Source organism: Mirounga leonina, unplaced genomic scaffold (genome assembly GCF_011800145.1).
Source record: "Mirounga leonina isolate KUSES-001 unplaced genomic scaffold, KU_Mleo_1.0 Mir_101664, whole genome shotgun sequence".
Taxonomy (NCBI): Eukaryota; Metazoa; Chordata; class Mammalia; order Carnivora; family Phocidae; genus Mirounga; species Mirounga leonina.
The window spans coordinates 8,738,276-8,749,481 of NW_023270175.1; the positions used below are offsets into that span (position 1 = coordinate 8,738,276).

The window sequence follows — 11,206 nt, forward strand, 5'->3', positions numbered from 1 at the left end:
TTTGGCAATTATGAATAAAGCTGCTGTGAAATTTTATCACAGTAGAGTTGATTTTTAAATTATGGCAAACACACCAGTAGCAAAATAGCAGAAGAGGAAGTTCCAACTCCTCATTCCCCCATACAAATATTAAAGCACCAACAGAAATTGGCTGAACATACGTTTTGTGAGAAGACAGGGATTCTTTTAACTTAGGTATTTACCTAGGATTGAAATTGTGGGATTCTATGGAAAATGTATGTTTTACTCGATAAGAAATAGCTAAGATGATATCCAAACTGATAGTAGCATTTTATTAAAAAAAATTTTTTTAGACGGAATGTGTTTTACGGGCAACCAATGAGCAGGTTAATGAACCATATAACTTTCTTTACTTCCAACTAACAGTCAAGAAAGATGAACCCAAGATGCATCCTCTTATACTGACCAACAGAACTAAGTACAAATGAAGTCCATGGTGTACCCCATTAGCATGCTGCACTGTATGTTAAGAAAACGAGCCCTGCCCCGCCCTGAGCCCTGGCCCCCTGGCAAACACAGAAAGATGATTGTGAAATGTGAGATGATGATACTGTCAGGTAAGAACTTCTTTTCATGCAGTCAATTGCCATAGAGGTGGCACTGAAAACCCACAGCGCCCACACCCAAACTCAGTCAGCGGTGGTCCGCTGGTGATGTCAACTATGCTCCTTCCACAATATCAGGGGAATCCTGTGGTCAGGCATGCTGGTGGCAAAGCCCAAGCTCAAAGCCCAGGCCCAAAGCCCAAGCCCAAAGCCCAAGCCCATCCAATCCATTGAGCCAGGATGCTTCGTCCACCAGGAAGCTTGAGCCTCTCCTTGATTTCCCATACTCTGGCAGAGGCCAGTGGCTAATCAGGCCCTCTGTCTGCAAGTCCATGATATATAGCTAGCGGTTGTCAAACAGCAGGGCAAAGATATCTCCAAAGCCAAGCAAGGCCAAGTTTGCTATCTCAGGAGTCTGATGACCCTGGGAATATCACAACTGGCAAAGTCCCGTAGTGCCAAACTACAGACCGTATTTGCCATCGTACTGAAGTCTTGGCTATGGGCAGATACTTCTAGCCTCAGAGACAGACAATGTCTTTAAACACTTGCAGTTGATTTCTCTCCCACTTGGCCAAATCTTGATCTCATAGTTGCCCACACTTTAGAGTATGTAGTCTCCAGGGCTGTGCAAAAGAGACTTGACTTCACACTCGTGCAGAATCACCTTGGTGACCCATTCCGTGCACTGCTGAGTGTGTTCAGGCTTGTCCCAGCACATAAAGCCCATATTTTCACAGTGAAATCTTCAGAGCCACTTACCAAGATATCCAGTTCATCCTTGTGATTACCACTAAACACCGCCCCTGTGTGACCCCGGAAGTGCTGGGTCCTGGCTTCTGGAACTCCATGCCCAACAGGCCACAGTGTTGTCAAAGGAGCCCGTCCCAAGCTTCTGCTCATCACACTTGACTGCTGTGCAACTGTGGGTCTGGATGCCATCAATGCACTGCCCTGTGCTCACATCCCACAGCTTTGCAGACAAGTCGTCTGACCCTGTGCAGAGAAATCCAACCTTGTTGTCAAGTGCATAGACTCTGGCAGTGTGTCCCGTTAATGATGAGGGCTCAAAGGCTTCGAGGTTCCAGTTGCTTCATTCTCAAATAGGCCTTCAAGCAAACCTTCTTCCAGGGCAAGACGTCCTGAACAGAATCACCTACGTGCCAGCCCAAATTTTTACAGGCAGTCTGAGGATTGAGCCATTTCAACAAATAAAAACTCAGCTCCAGGGAAAGGAGTTTGAGGAAGTCTCCCAAGTTATTGGAGAGATGCCTGAGCTGGACTGCCCTGCTCTGACTAATCAGGTGATCCAGAGTTTCATTTTCCTGCCAGTCCCTCCGAGAAAGAAATGTAACAGAAATGATACTAAGCCACCCCTCGAAGTCCTTTCTCTCCAAAAAGTTATGGAGAAATTGACCTGAGCGAGCGCTGCAGGGGCTGGGAACCTGGCGCCAAGTTCACACCAGCTAGGTGCGCTGGGCTGCTAGAGCTTTCCAGCAGCAGGTGCACTGGGCAGCCCTGGCACCTGCAGGGAGAGAAAGACAAAGGGCCCTGGCACTGGTAGCAGCATTTGGAACTTCCACCAGCAGCGCACGCGAGAGTTCCAGTTGTTGCAAATACTTGCCAAATAAGGAATTTGGGGCCTTTCAAAAATGTTAACCATTCTGTGGCTGTGTTGCCATTTCTCGTTGTGGTTTTAATTTGCATGTTCTTTAGGAGTAGCTGATGCTGATTATGTCCTTACTACTCTATGTATATATAAACTATTTTTATATATTTTTATTTTTTTATATTTTTATATATGTATTATATTTTACTATATATATAATTTTTAATTGTTCAGCTATTTTGCCCATTGTATTAGTGAGTTGTCTTTTTTTTTTAGTGAGTTGTCTTCTTAATAAAGAATTGTAAGTGTTCTTTCTATATTTTGGTTAAAATGTTCTTTTTAAGATATATATATTCAAATGTATTTTCTTATTCAGTGGCTTGCCTTTTCACTTCTTTTTTTTTAAAGATTTTTTATTTATTTACTGGGTGGCGGGGAGAGAGAGTACAAGCACACAGAGCAGCAAGCAGAGGGAGAGGGAGAGGGAGAAGCAGGCTCTGCACCGAGCAGAGAGCCAGACGTGGGACTCGATCCCAGTACCCTGGGATCATGACCTGAGCCAAAGGCAGCCGCTTAACTGACTGAGCTACCCAGACGCCCCTGTCTTCTCACTTTCTTAATGGCACCTTTAAAGTTATAAAAGTATAATTTTGAGGAAATCAAATTTGTTAACTTTTTTCTCTTTTATAGTTTGTGCTTTTTGTGACCCATTTTTTGCCCGTGCCAAGAAAATCTGTTTATTTGACTAAGGCTAGATAAAAATTTCTCCCAAAATTGTTGGCTCACATATTCTGTGGGACAGGAATGAACACTGGGCTTAGTAGAGATGCCTTGTCTTTACTTCATGATGTCTGGGCCCCCAGATGGCAGACCCAAAACCTGAGTATTATAATCTTCTGATGACACTTAGACTAATGTGTAAGTTAATGCTGACTATCCACTGAGACCTTAGTTTGGATTTTCAGTTGGTAAGCCTACATATGGCCTCTCCATGTGACCTGGAGTTCCTTAGAACATGGTGTCTGCGTTTCAAGGGCAACTGTCTCAAGAAAAAGGAAGAACAGGTCTAAACTATATCCTTTTTATGATCTACCCAGAAATCATATAACATTATTTCTACTACACTGTATTGGTCAGAGAAGTTACAATTCCCTACCTAGATTCAACAGAAAGAGGACAGAAACCTCAACTCTCAGAGGGAGGAGATGTCACTCACATTGTCACAAGTATGTGGCATATATTTGTCATGGATCTACCATCTACCACGGTCTGTCCTCTGGTCAAAATAATTCACATTCTTCCTACATACAAAATTCACATGTGCCTCTTCCAAAACCCCAGACTCTCATCCCATTAAGTAACAGGTTCAATCTTAAGACCCAGGATCTCACCTAGATCTGTACTGTGTTGGATGAGGCTGCTCAGCTGTCATACCTCATGTACATGTGGTCAAGTATAGCTCCTCTTGATTTGAAAATCCTGCGAAGAGATGTTATCTGTCACTCACACCCACATGCAAACATTCACACGCCAACATGAAATGTTTGACAGGCATAGATCCTCCTTTGCAAAGGGAAAAAAGCACGAGGCATGTTGGAGTCAGTGGTCCATAACAATTTAGAAATCCAGTTAGGTACATGTTGCTAGTTCGTTGGTTACGGTTCAGTCCTACTGCTTGGGAATGACTCACCAAAGCTTTTGATTCTATGCTTTTGTTCATCCTTCCTTCTCAATAAAAAGTGGGATATGTTTATAGCTGACTTCTCTTTTTTCTCAACATGCTTCCTACTCATAAACGTTGGGGCTACAGGGCGCCTGGGTGGCTCAGTCAGTTAAGTGTCTGCTTTCGGCTCAGGTCATGATCCCGGGGTTCTGGGATTGAGTCCCATGTCGGGCTCTCTGCTCGGTGGGGAGCCTGCTTCTCCTTCTCCCTCCGCCTGCCTCTCTGCCTGCTTATGCTCTCTCTCTCTCTGCCAAATAAATAAAGAAAATGTTTAAAAAAATGTTGGGATTACAAAAATTTCTTTTAATTTTGTAGTCCAAGCTGATATAAGTCTTTCAAAAACATAGTGATTTTCTTATGAATCAATACATAATCTTCTCCATTAACAAAAGCCACACTCATAAATCTCTTTGAGTTTAGTCCTGCTTTATTTGGGCATCCCCTATGACTTCTGAGGAATACTGAATGCTCTTTAGATCTTGCAAACTCCATTGTTAAATCGAGAAGATCTGTGAGACAAGTCTGTAAAGAACTTTAAGGGAGCTTTTGTTCAACTAAATGATTCTTGGAAGTACCACATTAGATTTTTCTTTGGTCTTACAAAGGATCTTATAATTTTCCTATGCATTTTCTCTTTTCTCTGAAACCCTTCTTTAAATCTAGACTCTTGGAAAGCCTGCAAGTAACAGTTTTTGAACCTTCCTTTGTATTTAGCAGTTTTTCCTTTGAGTTATTTCTCTAACATTTTCCTGTAAGCAACAACAAGTTAGATGGCCCCTTTGATACTTGGCCTCAAATCTCTTTAGTTGCATCATTCGATTTATTACATATAGTTTCTATTTTCTAGATATCTGCAGGTGACATTGTGTCTAAACTTACCGCCACTACAAAACAAGGTTTTCCTTTACTCCATGTTCCAATAACAAATTCCTTCTTTCCTTTAAGCCTTAAATGACACATTTTATGATGGCCTTGATGCTTCTACTGATAATCTGAAGGCTTTTCCAACTTTGGCCTAATATCTGGGGCTCAAAGGACTGCCACATTAGGTTTCCCTTTTATGGTGGCATCTCCATGTAACAGATATCTTCAGTTAGTATGGTTGTGTGACAAATTAGCCCACCACGTATGATGTAAAGCAACCACTGATTGTGACTCATGGATTTCATGGGTCAGGAATTCGAACAAGGGAAAAGTGGGGACATTTTTTTCTCTGTTCCATGGTGTCTGGGGCCTCAGCTGGAAAACAACATCACTGTATATAGAATTTTTTGCACCCTGTTCCAAATAATCTTAGCGCCTCTTACTGCCCTGGTGGTATTTCTTCATTGTGGAGTCAGGAAGGGTGGCTATGTTGGGAGTATCCCCAGGTTAAGACACCATGGATTTCACTGTTCTTACTAAGATTCAGTACATTTTCTTGAACACTTCTTACATTGTTTAATGCCTTTGACAAAATTCCAGAGTCTTTAAATTGTAGTTGCTGTTTTTTTTTTTTTTTTTTTAAATAGTTTTGTTCATTTTTAGTACTGCTTTTCCAGGACAGGAATTACAAGATCCTCATTCAGCCATACTGGAAGTCCCCCCCCCCTGCTTTCTTCACCTTCATTTTTGAAAGAAATTTTCATTGAGTAAAGAATTTGTGCTCCACTGTGTTCCAGCTCATATTATTTTCAATAAGAAAGCTACCATTGTCTTTATCTTTGTTCTGGAGCATATAATAAGTATGTTCTTTCCTCTAAACACTTTTAAGATTTTCTCTTTATTGATGGGTTTACATGATTTAATCACAGCATAATTTAGGGTCACTTTCTTCATGTGTCTTGTGCTTAGAGTTCATTCAACTTCCTGAAACTATAAGTTGATTATTTTCATCAATATTGGAGCCACTAATTCAAATATTCTTTCTATTCCCCCACTTTCTCCTTTCCTTCAAGGACTCCAATTCCACATACATTGGCATCTTGGATTTTTTTTTTTTTGTAGTGCATATATGCCTACATTTTTTTTTTCCCCTCTGCTTCATTTCAGAGAGTTTCCCCTCTGCTTCATTTCAGAAAGTTTCTATTATAACATTTGCATTCACTAATCATTTATTCTGCACTGTCTGCTCTGCTGTTGATAACAGTCAGTGTATTTTTTATCTTAGACATTGGGATTTTATCTCTAGGAATTTTGTTAGGGTCTATTTGTACTTTTCATGTCTCTATGTAATATAGTCAATTTTCTGTAGCTTCTTGAAAATATGGAAACTATACTAATAACCATTTTCATGTCTTTGTCTATAATCTATAATGTCAATTTGGGGTCATTTATGATTGATAAATGTTTCTTATTGTTACATTACTATGTTCCTTATTCATTGCATGCTTGTTAATTTTGGCTGGATAACAGCCGTTGTGAATTTCATCTTGTTTGGTGATGGATATGTTGACATTCTTTTTTTTTTTTTTTAAAGATTTTATTTATTTGACAGAGAGAGCACAAGCAGAGGGAGAGAGAGGGAGAAGCAGCCTCCCTGCTGAGCAAGGAACCCGATGTGGGACTCGATCCCAGGACCCTGGGATCATGACCGGGGTCGAAGGCAGCTGCTTAACCGACTGAGCCACCCAGGCGTCCCAGATATGTTGCATTCTTAAAAATATTCTTGAGCTTCATTCTGGGGCATAGTTAAGTTACGTGGGAAAAGTTTGATCCTTCTGGGTATTGTTTTTATTGTTAGGTGACACCAAAGCAGTGTTTAGTCTAGCATTACTTTTTCCTATTCCTGAGGTAAAAACAAAAACAAAACAAACAACATACTTCTGAGAACTCTACCCAGTGCTCTGAATTATGAAATTGAGATTGTTCACTCTGGATGGTGGGAATGGGCTTTATGTCTAGCTTATATAAGCTCTGAAGACTGTTTTCTGTAATTCTTTTAGGTGATTCTTTCTGCAACCTCACACATATGCAATGATCAATATTTAGCTAAATACTCTAGCAGAGGGGCACTTTGGGTGGCTCAGTCGGTTAAACATCTGCCTTCGACTCAGGTCATGATCCCAAGGTCCAGGGATCGAGCCCTGTGTTGGGCTCCCTGCTCAGTGGGGAGCTTGCTTCTCCCTTACCCTCTGCTCCTCCCCACCCCACCTGTACTCTCTCTCTCTCTCTTTCCTCTCAAGTAAACAAATAAAATCTTTAAAAAAAAAACCGCCCCAAACTCCAGGAGATTTCTTTGCAGATACCAAGTTCTTTCTCTGTGCAGTTCTCTCTTCTTCATTATTAGTCCCTATGAATTCTAGCTGCCTTGGCCTCCCCAGACTCCCAGCTCTATCTCTTCAAATCAGGGAGACTGCTGTGTTCCACCTGAGTCCCCCATCCTATTCTCTAGGCAGTACTTGGGCAATATCAGGGAACAGATTATTTCTTCTCTGATTCTTGGAGATCAATGTCCATCATTACCCAGGGTCCAGTATGTGGAGGACCAGTTTTAATATACTCATGTGGTTTATTTGTTGTTTCAGGTGGTAAGTTAACGATCAATGTAACTCTTGTATTCACCCACATAGTCTTCATATTTATTGCTCTAGGTTTTTTTATATAATTTTAAATTGTAACTGATATAATTTTTCCTTCAATCTGAAGAACTTCCTTTAACTAGTTTTTGTAACGCATGACCATTGACACTGAATTATTGCAGCTTTTGTTTGACTGATTTTGTGTTTTCATTGTGCCTTCTTTTTTAAAGAATATTTTCACTGGTATAAAATTCTAGGCTAACATTTTTTTTGTTTCTTTCAGCACTTACTGAAAGTTTCACTGTCTTCTGGCATGCATTTTTTTTCTGATCAAATATCTGCCATCTTTTAAAAAGAATTTTTTCTCGGGGTACCTGGGTGGTGCAGTTGGTTGAGTGTCTGACTCTTGATTTTGGCTCAGGTGGTGATCTCAAGATCATGAGATTGAGCCCCGCATGGAGCTCTGCACTCTGCATGGAATCTGCTTGAGATTTTCTCTCTCCTTCTGAAGCCTCTGCCCCTCCTGCTCGTGCTCTCTCTCTCTCTAAATAAATTAAAAAAAAAAAAAAAGGATTCTTTCTCTTTGTGTATTCATCTTTCTTTTGGTTGATTGAATGATTTTTTTCTTTGTTACTGGTTTTCACCTATTTGATCACCATGTGCTTTGGTGGTGGTGTTTTGTTTTTTTTTTTTTTTTTTTTTTTTTTCCTGCTTGAAGTTTGCTGAGATTCTTGGATCTGTGTTTATACTTCTTCTCAAACTTGGAACATTTCAGCCATTGTTTTCTAATTTTTTTTTGCCCTCCTTCACTTCTATTACAATTATACATATGTTAACCAGATTCCCTGATGGTCTGCAAACTCTATTCGTTATTTTCTCTCACTGTAGCTCAGTTTGGACAGTTTCTATCTCTACCTCTTAAAGAGCCTATCCTTTAATCTTTAATATTTAACTCACTGCTTTTCTCTTCCAGTAAAGCTTTTGTTCTCAGTAGTATATTACTCAGCACTAGAATATTCATTTGGTTCTTTTTGTAGCACTGGTTTCTCTCCTCATTTTCATGTGTTTCTGGAATCCCTTGGGCATATGTATAACAGCTGTTTAAAATGTTTGTCTGCAAATTCTACCATCTCTCTAATTTCTGGGTCTGTTCCTATTGACTTATTTCCATTCAAGTTATAGGTCACACTTTCCTGCCTCTTCGCATGTCTATTAATAGGAATTATCAATGCTTCAACAGTGTGAAGTTTACGTTGCCAAGTACTGGAAATTTGTTATCTTGCTTTAGCCAGTGTTGGATTGTGTTATGACTGGCATTAAGTGTACTTTTGAATCAGCTTGATTCTTTGGAAGCCAGTTTTAGGCTTTGTGGCATGGGTCTAGGATGGCATGTACTCCAGGGCTTTTGTAGTCCTGTTTCTAAGGTTGACACTTGTGGGATTCTTAACCAAATTACTTAGATGTGCAGCAAATTTCACACTAGCTGCTGAGAATTTGACTATTTCACCGCCCTAGGAAAGCTCTGAGAATTGTTCGTCTCAGAGCTATTTTATTTTATTTTATTTTATTTTTTAAAGATTTTATTTACTTATTTGGCAGAGAGAGACACAGCGAGAGAGGGAACACAAGCAGGGGGAGTGGGAGAGGGAGAAGCAGGCTGGCTTCCCAAGGAGCAGGGAGCCCGACGTGGGACTCGGTCCCAGGACCCTGGGACCATGACCTGAGCCGAAGGCGGTCGCTTAACCAACTGAGCCACCCAGGCGCCCCGCAGAGCTATTTTATTTTGATTTCACCATGGATTTTCACCTTCTTCGTAGGTGTCTTGGTATTGTGCTACAGACTCAAGGAATCATCTACAAATACCCTAGAACACTTTCTTTGAATAGGTCCCTCTCGTTCACAAATTTCAGGAACTTCAGCCTTCCCAAAGGCCAATATCTGTCTTCTCAAATCAGTAAAAATGTCTATTCTCTGCTTAGTTTTCTATTCCTTGTTCTCCAGGAAGAGAGACAAAATGATCATAAAGCTCAACTCATTGTTTTCACTTCTCTCCAGGGTAAAAGTCTTTCACTTTCTATTGTCTAATGTTTGTAGACAGTTTTTAAAAACATTGCCCAGGGACTCCTGGGTGGCTCAGTCGGTTAAGCATCTGCCTTCGGCTCAGGTCATGATCCCAGGGTCCTGAGATTGAGTCCTGCATCGGGCTCCTTGCTCCGCGGGGAGCCTGCTTCTCCCTCTGCCTGCCGCTCCCCTGCTTGTGCGTGCTCTCTCTCTCTGACAAATAAATAAATAAGATCTTTTTAAAAAATTGCCCAGTTTTCTAGTTGTTTTAGAAGGACTAGTACCTGATAGTCCATATTAGAAGCAGAAAATGGAATCTAACTTGTAAAAATTTCTCTTGTAAGTTGTTTGATTTTAAATTGTATTTTTTAGTTTTTTGATATTGGTATATAGAAATGAACTTTAATGTTTTAATATTAAATCCAACAACCTTACTTTTCTAAGACAGTTCTGATAATTTATCTGTGGTTACTTTTTCTAGTTTTCTATGTAGACCATTTTATCATGTGTAAATAATAACTTTTTGTTTTGAGCTTTCCAAAACTTATATTTTGTGATTCCTTTTATTGTTTCCTACACTGCTAGGACCTCTGGCCCATGATAAATAAAAATAGTGATAGTCAGCTCTGCTGTCTTGCTCCGGATTTTAAAGTAAACACTCCTACTGTTCTGCCATAATGTCTGATGTGTTGTATGGCGTTCTCTTAAATACTCTATACTGCATTGCAGAAGTGTGCTTCTATCCCTTTGTATTTCTCAAGTGTGAAAAATATGGCTCCTCAGATCACCAGGAGTCAGAAACAAGCTCCAGACCAATTGGTTAGCAAGTAAAAGCTGGTAAGAACTCCTAATTATACTTAAGTTAACCAGGGCAAGAAAGGTCAAAAATCAATGAATCAATGTTGATGTCCCCAACAACAGTGTTCTGAATTCATCAGTAGTCTTGAGCCTGATATTAAATTTAGTTCCCAACAGTTGTTTAGGTATCCCTGGCTTAGATGGGAAGCGGTATCAGGGTAAAGGCATCCCTAAGTCCTAGGAAGTAGTCATTGTTGGCTAAGAGAGCAGTTGCTTGTGAGCTGTGATATAGTCAAATACGATCTTTCCGTTTTAGATTGCTAGAGACAAGGAGTGCAATTATCAACTTTATTTGCCAGCTGGCCAAACTGAACTATCGAGATAATGCTAGAAAAAAGATTCCATTCATTCTTCCTTCAGAAAATGTTTGCTCTGCCAGAAAATATGTTAGAAATCAAGAACCCACAAGAGAATTAAGTTCACATGGTCTCTTTCTTTCCTCACAGAGCTTGACGTCTAATGGACTCATGGGTGATTTGGGTCTATAGTTGTCCTTTAGGGCTGTTCCATTTCCGTTCTGCAACACTTTCTTCCCATTCACGTGCCCGTTCAGATGGTGCAGTGCCTGCCAGCCCAGATATCGGACTGACCTCTTTCTACCTTCTACCCACTAAATAAATATGTGTTATAAGCAGTTCACAGAGGTGCCCCAAATTCCTCTGTTCACGGATCACTCAGTGTCTCAGTAATTGTGTTCACTTTCCCCCTACCAGGTCATAAGAAGATCTCAATTTCAAACCAATTAGTAGTTAATTGCAAACAATTTGGTAAGTGGTGTTTTTTACAGTTTTTTTTCTAATTCCCATATAGTTAATACACAGTGTTATACTAATTTCAGGTTACAATATAATGATTCAACAGTTCCATAAATTACTCAGTGCTCATGAAG

The 11,206-nt window shown here is 40.2% G+C and overlaps 1 pseudogene; it reads right to left on the reverse strand.

Annotated features, from left to right (window-relative positions):
* Positions 1-677: 677 nt before the first annotated feature.
* LOC118010832 lies at positions 678-4,858 on the reverse strand (annotated as a pseudogene).
* Positions 4,859-11,206: the final 6,348 nt, after the last annotated feature.